This window comes from Palaemon carinicauda, chromosome 9 (genome assembly GCF_036898095.1).
Source record: "Palaemon carinicauda isolate YSFRI2023 chromosome 9, ASM3689809v2, whole genome shotgun sequence".
Classification (NCBI taxonomy): Eukaryota; Metazoa; Arthropoda; class Malacostraca; order Decapoda; family Palaemonidae; genus Palaemon; species Palaemon carinicauda.
Genome location: NC_090733.1, coordinates 52,733,318 through 52,748,317, shown reverse-complemented (window position 1 = coordinate 52,748,317; position 15,000 = coordinate 52,733,318).

Here is a 15,000-nt window from a genome sequence, read left to right as displayed (position 1 = left end):
AAGTACTAATAGTATTGGTGTGCTACTGTTGTTAACACACATTTAGGTTCTCTTTAAATGTCATCTTCAATGTATTATAGATTAGATTTGGTATGTTACATATTCAAGTAAAGTCTAAGTAAGTTAACTTTAAAATAGTTTATTCTTTAAAAACAGTATTAACATCTCCATCACAGGAGTATAGATGGTTTGGTCGGATGACCATTCCGCATGACATCTTAAAGTGAACTGCCACAAATATCCATATTCAAGTTAAAGTTTATACAGTTATCTCAGCACTTAAGTATTCATAGTAAACACAGCATTAATACTGGAAGGTACTTGTTCCGTTCTCACAGACAACTCTTTCTCACGGGGCTTGGTTGTGTTTACTCTTCATGAAAAATGTTACATTGCTGAGGTTTGGCATTCGCATCCTGCTTATAATATGACTATGGCATTTCTCACACTTCTCTTACTTCCACAGTGACCTGTAGGTCATGTGTTTTAAACAAGTAATATTTATATATTACATTAGCTCGGTCAGCTACCTAAATTTTAGAAAATTTAACAATACGTCAAAATATGTTTATTAGGAGTGTGACTGGATATATATTATTATTATTATTTTTTTATTTTACCCATAAGCAAATGAGGACGATTGTTCAAATAGGCACATTAAAAAAAATAATAATGCATACTTAACAAATATTGCCAAAACAAAGAAAAAATGCATGATAAATACAGATCATATATATGGTACATTGCTAGCAAACAATTATATGGTACCAACAAAACAAATACTGATATACATATGATTCGGTAACTTTGTTAAAGAATAGTTGTTACCTTTGTCAAAAATATAGATTATTTTAATACGGTAACTAATAAAAATATTTGTTACCTTGGTAAAGATACAATTTTAGTGCACAAACACGAATTTCTGGTACGTACACGTACCACGGTTTTGTACATATATATATATATATATATATATATATTTATATAGAGGGCTTATATATTTTATTAGATGCCCATAGATTCTGTATTTTAACATTCAGGCTAATATATTTTATTAGGTGCCAAAAAAATTATTTATTTTTTAAAAGTTTTTTAAAATGTTTTTTAAAATGCAAATGTTCTATAGTCTCTTCAATTACATATTACTAGCGTACTAACTGCTTTTCGTGCACAACACTTTTCCAAGACAATTTTACTCCTTTGAACGAATGAAGGGGCCAGTTTCAAATGGCTTTAAATTGAATTAAATAAGGAGTTTTGTCTGGATATGGCAAAACGTTCTGTTTGATCTCAATCTTATTTCTCTTTAACCTACGCCAAACAAGGATGTTAACGGCGATAAATATCATCACCGTAACGCTGATTACTGCTAGTAACACGTAGAATCGACGTTCTTCATAAGTCGGTGTCGGGTGGTCCATCTCGGTCAATTTCATCAACCGCTTAGCCACACGTGCCTTGTATGGAAGAGGTAAAGATGGAATTGTTGTTGACCACGTGAAGTTCGCGAAGTAGGCTCGTTCTCTGATGATAGTCTTGATTCCATGAACCATGTAATTCAGGGACGTCCCGATACAACCACCTGCTGCAACGAAGATTTGGGAATAGGATGTGGATCTGTCCGGGCATGATACATTGAAGCCGGCCTTGTCGTATCGTATCCACGAACCGTTGTTCAGTCTGCATTTTTCATGTGTATGGGAGAGAGCACCGTCTAGCACTATACCTAACTTGCATGAATCAATTAAGTTTTTATGGAATTCAAAGGAGTCAGCTGTACATATTTTTTTATCCATTGCGTCTGAACAGTGAGTTAATTGATTTACGTCTTTAATGACCATATATGTTTCCTTGTCTGGGGAAATCAATACATGTCCTGTCAAACTGGATATTACTGGATTTGAGTGATTCGTCATGAAAGTCGGAAAAGGTGATATCCTGTAAGATTGCCAGGCATCGGAAGAATGAAAGGGCATTGTAATCATAATCCTGTGATTTTCAACGCTTACTGTAATTAGGCTGTTATAAAATTCTAACCTATGTGCGTCTAACAAAGGAACATAACCTGATTTCTCCCGTCCGTTCTCCACAATTAACGTTAAGTCTCTTATTGGCAACAAATGCGGCGACACCTTTACTCGCTAACGTGATAGCTTCCACATAGTCTTTTGATTTCTCAATGAAATGTGCAATTTTATTATGTATGTGATCTATTTTTGAATCATAATACGTTAACGATGCCAACAAATCTTGTACTTCCATAATATGATTGATTGAAGCTAATTGATTCCTTTGTTCTGACATAATCAATTCCTTTTCATGATTCAAAAACTCAATTTTCTTATTTTGATTACTAATCTTAAGACGATTGGAAATTCCTAAGCCGAAACTTGCAATAGAACCAAAGATTTTTAGTGCAGCAAAAATAAACGGGTTACGTTTCTCAAGATTATCGTGTCCTACTGTCCACATCAAAAGGTCACGAGCCAAAGATTATGCCTCGTAAGTCTTATTTTGCAAGGCGTCAGACAGCATCTCTGCAACTTTTAGTGTCGATGCAAGCAAACTCTCTGTATTAAAAAGAAAATGTCTTCTATGCATTTCATTTAATGAAACAGCAAACCTTGAAATAGCACTCTTTAAGCTAGTGACGTCATTCTCTGGGAGAAAAATTGCTTGCATACGCATTTCAACAACTACGTTACTTGATGTAATAAAAATGTCTTCTTGTCTTTCAACTATAGTGCCATATTTAAAATCTATACTTTTAGTTTTAGAGCTCATCCCACACGAGAAAAGAGAAAAATGTCTGAGCGAACAATATCACTCCGGACAATAAAAACTTCATCTTGGAAACCTGTAACGAGAAAAATATATGTAATTACTCCTGTATTAAGAAGAAAACTTTTAACATATAATGTTCAAAAAAAATAAAAAGAATAGAAATCTTTCCCTCACTTCTTTCCCTCTTATTTTAATTTCTTATGTGAGCCAATGGTACGATTCTCTCATCAGTGGGTTGGGATACGTTTTGAACTCTAAACCTATTGGCCGTTAATGTTTCCAAAATGTTAAATGGGCCTTCAAACTTAGGTGTTAGTTTATAATTGAGTCCTTTACGTACATTTACCTGTATGTATACATTATCACCCCCGGAATATGTTTTAGTTGGCTTCGCTATTCTATCATGATTCCTTTTCATTATGATTTGTGATTCTTCTAAATTCTTTCGAAGGATATCAAAACGACTTTTGCTTGCATTTATACATTCTTTTAAAGGATTTGATAGATTAGTTGTAGGAGTTAAAACATGGAAAGGCGTTCTATCTGGGGTCCCATACAATGCCTCGTGCGGTGACATTTTAATTGATATATGATATGAATGATTCAGAGTACTCAGTACCGCAGGTATTGCAATATCCCAGTTGGGGTCTGATCCCTCTAGTGTTACTCTTAATATATTTAAAACCTTCCTATTCGCTCTTTCCACTAGCCCATTCGACTCTGGGTGATATATCATGGTATTTATTTTCTTTATGCTTAGGAATTCACGCAATGAGGTAAGAAAGTGATTATTAAATTCTCCACCCGAGTCTGAGATTATCATGTGTGGAATTCCATGTTAACAAATGTAACACTCGTAAAACTTCCTAGCGCATTCAATCGCAGTTTTAGTTTTAAGCGCTATTAGTTCTGTATATCGAGTTAAAGCATCTACAATTACTAAGAGATGCTTATTTCCTCTGTCTGACTCGTAAAATCCTGTTAATAAATCTAAATGTATCCTTTCAAAGGGTTGATTGGGCTGGGATAAGCCCCTAGGCTGACAGGTGTTTAAGTATGCCCTTTGTTTTCCTGACATGTGCGACAATTAGCTATGTGTTTTTTTATATCTGTAAGCATCGTATGCCAATAAAACAATAATTTGGCTTTCTGTGACATTATAGAGAACCCCGGGTGTCCATGCAATGGATTTGCATGCAACCAATTTAAGACAGTGGAAATAAGTGAGATTGGTACCTCTACCTGGTTGTTAGTTACATGTGGTGTATTGCGGGTTTTCCTTGTCACGGTCCTGCACAGAATATTGTCTTTGATTATATAATTCTGCTGCTTATACTTTATATATTCCTTTTCCTTATGATTGCCTTTCAAAACATTTATAATTTTTCTAATTTCTGATCTTTTCTTTGCTCAGTCTGTAATAACTCAGCACTCCAGCCCAGATCTTCTTGTTCAGATATCATTTTAATAATAGGCATGGATGTTGATATATCTATTAATTCAGCTAAAGGCTCCGTAAAAGATGACACGGGGTTGCGTGATAATGCATCAGCAATGAAATGATATTTGGTTTCCCAGGTAAATAACCAATTCTCGCTCCAAAGTCTTGAATGATCAGATGCCACCGAGTTCGTTTGGGGCTGTGGTTGAAGCCTTTAAAAAAGCCGGTTAGTGGTTTATGATCAGTAAGAACCTTAACGGGATAACCGTATATTATGAACTTAAAATGCACTAGTGAATTAACAATAGCTAGCCCTTCCTTGTCTATTACTGCATACTTACTTTCGGAAGTTCTCAGTTTTTGAGAATAAAAATCTATCGGGAAAAATTGTTTTTCATATTGCTGAAGCAATACCCCACATACTCCTAAGTCTGAGGCATCTGTTGCAATGAAGAATACCTTACCGAAGTCAGGAAATTTTAAGATAGGAGAACTACACAGTTCATCTTTCAAGGTATTAAACGCCTGTTGATGCTGCTCAGACCATATGAAATCCACGCCCTTCTTCGCAAGATCAGTTAAGGGAGCGGCTATTATTGAATAATTGCGTAAAAAACGCCTGTAATATCCACTGCAACCCAGAAATTGCTGTATTCCCTCGACATTAGTAGGTATCGGAAAGTTACGGATAACCGACACCTTATCATGGACTACTTTAAGACCTTGGCTTGACACCGTAAAACCCAAATAGACTAATTCTCTTTTGAAAAATTCACACTTACTAATCTTTACCCTTAAGTTATGTTGTCTTAGTGTCTGTAGTACTAGTTCTAATTTACGTAGATGTTCTTCTAAGGTGTTGGAAAAGATTACAAGGTCGTCCATATAGGCATGCAATATATCCCCTAGCAAGTCTCCAAACACTGTGTTAATCCTTCTTGTAAATGTTATGGGAGCACAACGTAAACCAAAAGGCATCTGTAAAAATTCATAATGTCCCCTGGCTTTGCTGAAGGCTGTGTATGGGATACTATTTTCTTCTAATGATATCTGGTGAAAGCCTTTAAGTAAGTCCAAAATGGTAAAATATTTATTCTGACCTGACAAAGATAAAATATCGTCAGTACATGGCACTGGGAATCGATCAGGGATCGTCTCCTCGTTTAGGCGACGGAAGTCTACGCAGATACGCCATGTTCGATCTTTTTTCGGTACAACTATTAATGGAAAATTATAAGGGCTGTTCGATTTCCTAATGACTCCTTCTTCTAGCATTTTACCTACTTTATCATTTATTTCATTCTGGAATTTCATAAGGAGTCTGTACGAGGGTACATAGATAATTTTCTGCTTATCTTATAGCTTTATTTGGTATTCTATGACATCCGTTTTAACTAAGGATCCATCCGTAGTGGAAAAAACATCATGATATTCAGTTAAAAGTCCAAAAATTTTCTGCTGAATTTCTTCTTCTTGAATGTTTTTATTGATTTTATTTTTAATAGATTGCAAAAGGGATTCATCCGCAAATGATTGAGCGTGATTGATTTCAGCAACGGTAAGAATACGATGTTTATAAACTTCTACATCCAAGATATGTTGTTTTTTGTGAATTACTAAAGTGGTATTTAAATGATTACAGACTTCAATATTACATTGTTGATGTGACCCTACTGTATAAATAGCTTGTGTGACAGACAATCCGTTAGTTTTCAAAGTGTCGGAAAGAATTAATATTTCAGATCCCGATAATGTTTTCTTGACTTGCACTATTAAATTCGAAGGTACGTTCGGCTCGATAGATTGCGTGCAAGATGATATTACGAGTGAACGAGAATTCTGTCGGGTCGTGTATATTATTTCTTTATTAGTGAGACAAGTTGCTGGTTCTTCAACGTACATCACTGTTTTATTTGTTGTCTCCTTTTTATCCAAAACTGATTTTAAGGTATTAGAAGACTTATAGAATTTTCCTTTGATATACACGCCGTGCTTGGCAGGGGCTAAGATAATGTTTTGATTGCCCATAGAGGGGTATCCTATAATTTCAGCTGGATACATATCAATGTTTTGTACAACAACAAATGTATCGGCAAACGTGCGCTTACCGACCTTGAACTGAACATGAGTTACGCCTATTATATTTATTTCATTATTTTTCATACCCGAGAGTCTTACTCCGGACTTTTCTATTGGGAAGTTCGAAAACAAAAAATGATGTATCCTCAAATCCATGATATTACGTGGACTACCAGAGTAAAAAAATAATGTAAATGATCTGTGTTCTAAATTTACAGCATATAATGTTGGTCGTAACTCATTTTGGCTTATTGTTGTATGAATTTGTTGCAAATCTACGGGAGCATGCACTGATTTATTTAATTCGGCCGTGTGTTTCATAGGAAAATCTATTGCCTCACATTGATCTGATAAAACATTAAATTGATTATTCAATACTACTGATGTTGACATGATTGACCTTGACCCAACATCACTCTCTTCCCAATAGAGTTAATTATGTGGTATTTGCTTTGCTCTGCGCATTCTGAAAATTAGTCTGACCTTGCGAGGTCTGGTTTGACGACCCAGGATCAGCGTTATTCGAAGAACTGTTTGTTTGTTTTGGATTCTGAACTACATTCACATTTGGCTTTTTCTTCTTATTGAAATGAGGATTTTTCTTCTTATTTCCATATGGAACTGACTGTGGAATTGACTGTGTATTTCTAGGATTCTGTTGTGTCTTACGCGAGTAGCACTGACTATATGAATGAGTCGAACTATTATGTAACGATCAGAATCTCGTTTTGCAGTCCGCAATCAAGTGACCTTGACGTTTGCAATTATAACACGTTATTCCTGCAACTTGACTATTACTAACTACGTTTACTTGTTGTGGCTTTGTTTAATTTTTTTCAAAAACGTGGGTAAACACGGGATCAAGATCAGGACACTTAGACATATGTTTCTTTATCTGTTTATATATATCCAATTCCGTACTTGCTGGCGTTAACTTTTTATCAAAACACCGCGCTAAAGCTTCAGGCAACATAAGTGTCATGCAAGTTAAATACATTAATCGTAAGAAATCTTTCACGGAGATGTTATCTCTAGTAACCCAAGGGGAATTACCTAAAATATCTTGATATTCGTTAAGCCTATCGGCTATGAGAGCTGCTCTCTCAATAACATTAAGCCGAGTCATAGTTGCTTGATTAAGTGTATTTCTTAATGTTAAAACTACATCTAAGGCTTCTTCACCTCCATAGACCGCACGTAGTCTAACTTTGAAATCATCCCAGGTAACTGTTTCTTGAAATGAAACACCCCTCAAATACGCACTTGCATCTCCTTTACAAAAGTCTATTAAACTTTTAGCTTCTGGTAGTTGTCCAAATGGGTCTATAATCTGTTTAGCATTTAAATGGGCATCGACGGATGAAATCCATGACTCCACATTCTGAGGCAAGAACCCATTAACCAGACCATGAAAAGGAAAGATTGCAGAGCGAGCATTTACTAGTGTCACAATGGGAGGGGGGTTACCATGTCCTGGGGTTGGGTTACTCGGTCCATGGGTGGGGCTCACAGGGAGCGTCATGTTTACGGTATTTCTTTTTCTATCTCTACGACCCCTTGCAATTCTATCAAAATATCTATATGAATACAGACATCTACTGCGTAAACGCATAAGCACTAAATGATAAAGATTATAACAAAATCCCCCAAAACAATGATACTAATACAAAGATAGTTCCCGAGAGCTTCTGAAAGAAAACGGAATTAGCACAGAGAGAAAAAAAATTCTAGACGAGAATTCGAAGTTGAACACAGTTTCCTTTAATGAAAAGAAATTGAAGATTAGCAAACAACTCACCCCAGCAATAATAGACGCTCGACTCGTGATAACTACACTTCACTGCTCTAAACTGAAATGAATAAAGAAAATGTACTTACCTTCGGTTTATATGGCGAAGTGTGATGTCGTCATTTCCTCTCTCTCTCGCACTGGATTGTTCCTCCCTATTGATGTTTGGGTGAATGTTTTCGGTCCGATTTCCGTTGAATGTAGCGCTTCCTGGATATGGGTCTTCAATGTTTTGTAAACGTTGAATGTCAGTCCTTGGTTTTCTTAGGATGTTGATTGAAGATCCAGTTCCTCAGTTTGTATAACATTTATTTGTTGGTATTAAATGTTTTCAATTCTTCGGTGGACTATGATGGTGATAGGTGATGATGTCTTGTAGATGAAGACAGAGGATTACAGAGATGGAGAAGTAAAATCCCGAGTCGTAGATTACATTTATTCCACACAGCAAGGGGTTATGAACAGTGGTGCTCTGCAAGGCGTACAGCTCGTGCCAAGAGAAGCAAGACGACTATCAATGCGCATGCACGGAGTGCTGACAGTGCGACTCATGCGCATGCGTTGGTAACGGGCATAATTTATGAATAGTAAAGGGTGCATATAAGAAAGATAATATATACAATAATCCACACCTCCCCTCCCCTTTTGCGTTCAAATAGGTATCTTGAACGTACTAAGCAAGTTACATACAATGAACTAAGTAAATAATAGTGTGCAAAGCAAACAACATAAAATGTATAAAATATAAAATTATGCAGCCAGTTGCGTAAATGGCACAAGGGCCTTGTACACTATGTAGGCCTGTTTAATCTTGGAGACCTGCGGGAAGTTGTGGAGGGAATTGATGACTTTACCATGTCAGAGCTAGGGACCACAGGGAGATCAGAGTTGGGAACTTGATTGGGACTGGGCACTGGATACAAGAAGCGACGGTTCCGACGTAGCACTCCACCACTAGGGAGGCGAATTTCGTACTCACGTGATCTCGTGCCACCCATGATAATCCCGATCTTGTCCCACCTATGGGATGTTGGGTCCTGGAGACGGACATGTTGCCCCACATTCAGTCTGGGCAGGGGACGGGCGTGGGCATCGTAGTTGTGTTTCACTTGAGCCGCTCTGGCAGCAGCTCGTCGGTCACAATCATGGGCCTTTTCTTGCCAACATTCCATGAATGACTGAGGATGGGCGGGCACACAAGTACGGAGAGGGTGACCATACAGGATCTGGGCAGGAGAGCGACCAGAGTGGTTAGGCATGTTACGTAACTCAAGGAGGCCACGATCAAAAGCCTCACAGTCAATGTTTCCTGAAGGGGCCGTTTTGAGGATCAAGTGCTTGACAGCTTTGACGGCGGCCTCGGCATGTCCATTAGACTGCGGGTAGTGTGGCGATGAAGTTATGTGGTGTACACCCCAACGCTCTGTGAAGTCAGCAAATTCTCTGCTGGTAAACTGGGGTCCTCCATCGGTGCGTAGGCGCAGGGGAACACCTACCTCTCTGAAGTAGCGGCAAAAGTGCCGTATGGTTGAGGAGGCAGTGGTGTCGCCCTTGCAAGGGACGACCACAGGCCAGCCGGAGAGGCGGTCAGCGACAACAAGGAAGGACTTCCCCGCTACCTGGAAGAAATCCGCTGATACCGACTCGAAGGGCCTCGATGGGTGGTCATCGTTGTAAAGAGGTTCCTGCTGTTGGCTTGGGCGTAGGACTTGGCAGGGCTCACAGGCGGCAACGGTGTTAGCAATGTCAGAGTCTATCCCAGGCCAGAAGACAGTTTGTCGAGCTCGACGTTTAGTGGCTTCAACACCTCGGTGGCTGTCGTGGAGTCTGGCGAGTGTGTGGCGACGTAGAGCGGCAGGAACTATTATTCTGGCACCGTAGAGCACGAGGGTGCCGTCAGTAGAAAGGGCTTCTCGTAGCTTCCAATACGGTAGCAAAGAAGCATGCAGGTCGTACCGATTCGTGGGAAATCCGGACACAATGCAATCACGAAGGCGGACGTAGTCAGGGTCGGCCTGCGCTGCTGTTGACATGTCCTCTAGAGTTCGGTCGGCGTTGATGATTGTGGCATCTTCTTCCTGGGAGGCTATTACGACGTTGATGACAGACCTGACGTGTGACGTTACTTCAGCACAGCCGATCATATCCTCAGACGTTGGGTAGCTGACAGGTGCGCGTGAGAGTGCATCAGGAATGCATAAAGACTTGCCAGCACGCCACATTGCAGTAAACTGGTATTGTGACATACGTTCCTTCATTCGCTGGAGCCGTGGATTTTCGATCATGTCCAGCGTGTAGCTGTTGATAATGGGCACTAGTGGACGATGGTCTGTTTGCAGAGTGAAGGATGGCAGTCCTTGGAGGTACAAACGGCACTTTGTGAGAGCCCAAGATACAGCAAGCATCTCCAACTCGATTGTCGCATGCCTCGTCTCGGCGTCTGCGAGAAAACGGGATCCACACTGGACTACTCGGAGACGTCCGGAACCATGGTCCTGGAGGAGAGCGTAGCCTATTCCGTAGAGACGAGATGCATCGGTCTGGAGAATGGTTGGCAAAGTTGGGTCAAAAGACGCTAGAACTGGAGGGCTTGAAAGTGCTTGCTTCACACGTTTGAAGGCCTGATCGTGGTCCGGTGTCCAAATAAAAGAGCGCTTAGGGCTCATGAGTGGGCGTAGGGGCTGTGCAGTCAGGGCGATATCTGGAGTGAACTCTGCCAGTTGGTTAACTAGCCCCATGAAAGAACGTAAGTCCGTCAAGTTGGAAGGTGTGGGAAAGTCTTGCAGAGCTGTGACTCGTCCTGGATCGGCAGCTATTCCTTCTTCGGAAAGGGTGAATCCACAGAAATTTACTCGGGACTCCGCTACTACGAACTTATCTCTGTTGAGAGTGATGCCGTTTTTGCGACAGCGAGTGAGTAATTCGTGGATCCTGTGGTAATGTGACAGTAAGTCGTCGTCAAAGATGAGAAAGTCATCGACAACTTTGACACATTTCTTCATACCCTGGAGAGCTAGGTCGCCGCAGTAACAGTAGGCATCGCCGGTGGCAGCGAAGCCCATAGGTCCTCGGCAATGCTGGAAGCGTCCATAAGGAGTAATAAAAGTGGTGAGATGACGGTCCTCCTCCGCTAGCTCCATCTGCCAGTAACCGTGTAGAGCGTCCGCAGTGGTGAAGAATTTGGCTGTGGGATCGACGGTACGGACAGCAGCTATGGGTGTGGGCGAAGGGTGGGCTGGTCTGGAGACTTGAGTGTTCAGCTTGGTGAGATCCACTGTGATGCGAACTCCCTTCGCCTTTGGGACGACAACTAGAGGGTGGCACCATTCCGAAGGCTCGTCTCCACAAGGCTTAATGATACCCTGTTGGACCATAGAATCTAGTTCTATCTTGACAGGTTCGCGGAAAGCATAGGGGATCTGCCGTGGGGTGTGAATGGCGAATGGAACAGCGTCCTCTTTAAGGTGAATTTTCATTGGAGGTCCTGCCATAGACCTCAGTGGAGCTGCTTTAAGGTCCTCCTTAGACACAAGCACATCAGGGAAGGTTCTAAGGAAATATTCTCGGGCCTCAGCAGGGAGCGAGTTGGCGTGGAGGGGTAGATCCTTACATCGGTTCACGTGGACGACCTGTAGGATGGGCCGTGGAAAGTCTGGTGGTATGATGGCCAACTCCTTGCAGTGTGCGTAGGACAGGAGTGGCATCTGGATACCTTCATGGACTTGGATCATGGCATGACAGGATCGGTTGGCCAAAGACAGAGTGGCCTTAAGGGTACCTAAAGCTGGTGTCATCTGTGATCCATCTGCTGTGAATGTCACTGAGGTGGCAGAACGTTGTAGCTCGTCCCTGGTGATTTGAAGCAGTTCCAAGTGCTGTGGACCCATCACTGATACGTCAGCTCCTGTGTCTGGCAGCATCAGAATCTTGGATGTCTCACCATTGTAGGTGAGGTCGAGGGATACGGGTACCGGTGAAGGGCAAGTTGTTGTGGAAAGGGCCTCAACCTTGCGACAATTTGAAGGCCTGCTGGAGGGGGGCGTGGCTTTGGGTGGGCCGCCCTGCTTGGCATTCATCTGCTGTCGGCAACATCTGTCGTAGTGACCCACTCGGCCACAGTGTCTACACGTGGCCTTGTTGGCAGGACACTTTGAAGTCTTCTTCCAGTGTCCCTTGGCGGCGCAGTTTCCGCATATGCTGTCAGCAGCTGGACACTTTTCTGTAGAGCCGTGCTTTTTTGTGCAGGAAAGGCATGAAGTGTCCCTGTTAAAGTTTGGGTGGGAAGTAGCACCTTTGCTGCCATGTCCTTTGGTTTTCTTGTAAGTAGAGACAGCACACAATTTAGAAGGAGGGGCACGTATGGCGGTGGTGGCTGTCCTTGTGGCCTCATAGGAGCGACATTCATTGACCATGGTGGCCAAAGAAGCTGAGGTGTCCAGGGCAATAAGTTTTTGTGTGAGCTCCTCATCTCTGACTCCCATGATGATGATCATCTTAAGCTGAGTTTCCTCACAAACTGCACACTGGCCAGGACAGACGTCGATTTCCTCTGCTACGTGCTTCAGTCTGACGTAGAACTCACTGAAGCTTTCCCCTTCCCTCTGTTTGCAGGAAAGCAGGTCCCTGCGACGTAAAGCTTCATTTCGCAGGTTCTTGATGTGTTCCTGGAGAACATTTAAAACTTCCTCCACACTCCGATCTGTGTCTGGTGACACATTGAGTGTGTGTTCCAGTATTCTTTGAGTCTCCAGGCTGAGGCACATACGAAGTTGTATTAGTTGCTTCCTGGTAGGTAAAGTCCCTAGGTCCACCATCACACTGTAGTCATCCCAGCGTCTACGCCATTCCCTAAACACTTGGTATGTGGCATCGGGACGTAAGGGCGGTGGGGTCTGGGCGATGGCTTTCTGTGGGAGTGGGTGCTGAGAACTTGAAGGCACTGACGATTGAGTAGGAAGTTGTTGCGAGTCCGGTGGTGTTGCTTGCTGGTGGCCAGGGTTGACCATGAGTAGCTGCAACAGGGCGGTGAAACGCTGGGCTTCCTCCTCTCTTCTTAGGTTGTCCTCTTGGCGGCGTAGTTCTTCCTCATGGCGACGTTGATCCTCCTCTCTCCGACGTGTAGCCAACTCGGCCTGTCGAGATTCCTCCAGGTACTTGATAAGGAGCCTTAACTCCCCACCTGTAGCTGTTGGAGGCGGTATAGTCAGGTGTGGTGAGAGTAAAGGCAGGGTTTCCATCGTTGAGAAGACTGGAGGGGTTCGACGGTCTGTTGGTGAGCCTGGGTGTGAAGGCAACTGGCGGTCTTCATTGTCCTGGTCATGTTGCATATCCCCAGACTCGTCTTGATATGAGGTAGTCGACATGACGAAACGTTTTCAGCTGTCACCCTCAGTTTAAATGAAAAGATAAAAAGATAAAAGATACTTTCTACCGTTTTTATTTAAAAAATTACTGTAAATAGAGTGGCAAATGGCAACGGGGGAGGAGCATGGGAGGGCTCCTGGGAGGTGGGGAGGAGCGACGGGTAGGCTGGGCAGCGGCCACTGGCAGTGCGTTTCCGGTGATGAAAGAGGGTGGATGCACCTCGCTTTCTTGTGATGAGTAGGGGTAAAAGGGTTCTTATATGGGCATGAAGGGCTCGACACACAAGAGAAATATTACCCACTAACAAAATCACTAACACCACACTGCACTGGCACTGCATGAATGGTTCGCAAACAAAGCACAGACACTGTAAAATCCACTTGTAGTCGAGGGGAAATGGGCAATGGCGGCTCGATGCAAATGCTGGATTCTGGTGTTCCCTTAAAATGCTGAATGGTTTAGTCACTGCGCCATGGTGATAGGTGATGATGTCTTGTAGATGAAGACAGAGGATTACAGAGATGGAGAAGTAAAATCCCGAGTCGTAGATTACATTTATTCCACACAGCAAGGGGTTATGAACAGTGGTGCTCTGCAAGGCGTACAGCTCGTGCCAAGAGAAGCAAGACGACTATCAATGCGCATGCACGGAGTGCTGACAGTGCGACTCATGCGCATGCGTTGGTAACGGGCATAATTTATCAATAGTAAAGGGTGCATATAAGAAAGATAATATATACAATAATCCACATATGATACTTAGTCAAAATTGTAGATTCATTACTCTTTATTTCTTGAAGATCTGAAGATCTTTCTCTGGTTCTTAGAGTATTATTCGCTGGTTCTTGAAGATCTTTCTCTGGTTTTTAGAGTTTTACGGCTGCCACCATTTATTGGTGTGCTACTATTGTTAGCACACATTCAGGTTCTCTTCAAATGTCATCTTCAATGTGTTATAGATTAGATTTGGTATGTTACATCTTCAAGTAAAGTCTAAGTAAGTTAACTTTAAAATAGTTTATTCTTTAAAAACAGTATTAACATCTCCATCACAGGAGTATCGATGATTTGGTCGGATGACCATTCCGTATGATATCTCAAAGTGAACTGCCACAAATATCCATATTCACGTTAAAGTTTATACAGTTATCTCAGCACTTAAGTATTTATAGTAAACACAACATTAATACTGGAAGGTACTTGTTCCGTTCTCACAGACAACTCTTTCTCACGGGGCTTTGTTGTGTTTACTCTTCATGAAAAATGTTACATTGCTGAGGTTTGGCATTCGCATCCTGCTTATGATATGACTATGGCATTTCTCACACTTCTCTTACTTCCACAGTGACCTGTAGGTCATGTGTTTTAAACAGGTAATATTTATATATTACAATAGTGATTATAATAATGTTTTGATTCACTAATAGCACATTTTATAATATATATATGCTAATTATGAATATACACCTGCCCGTAGATCACATATGTATCAGAGATTATCTTATCTAAATAAATCCGGAACAAGAAATTTTCGAAATCTGTT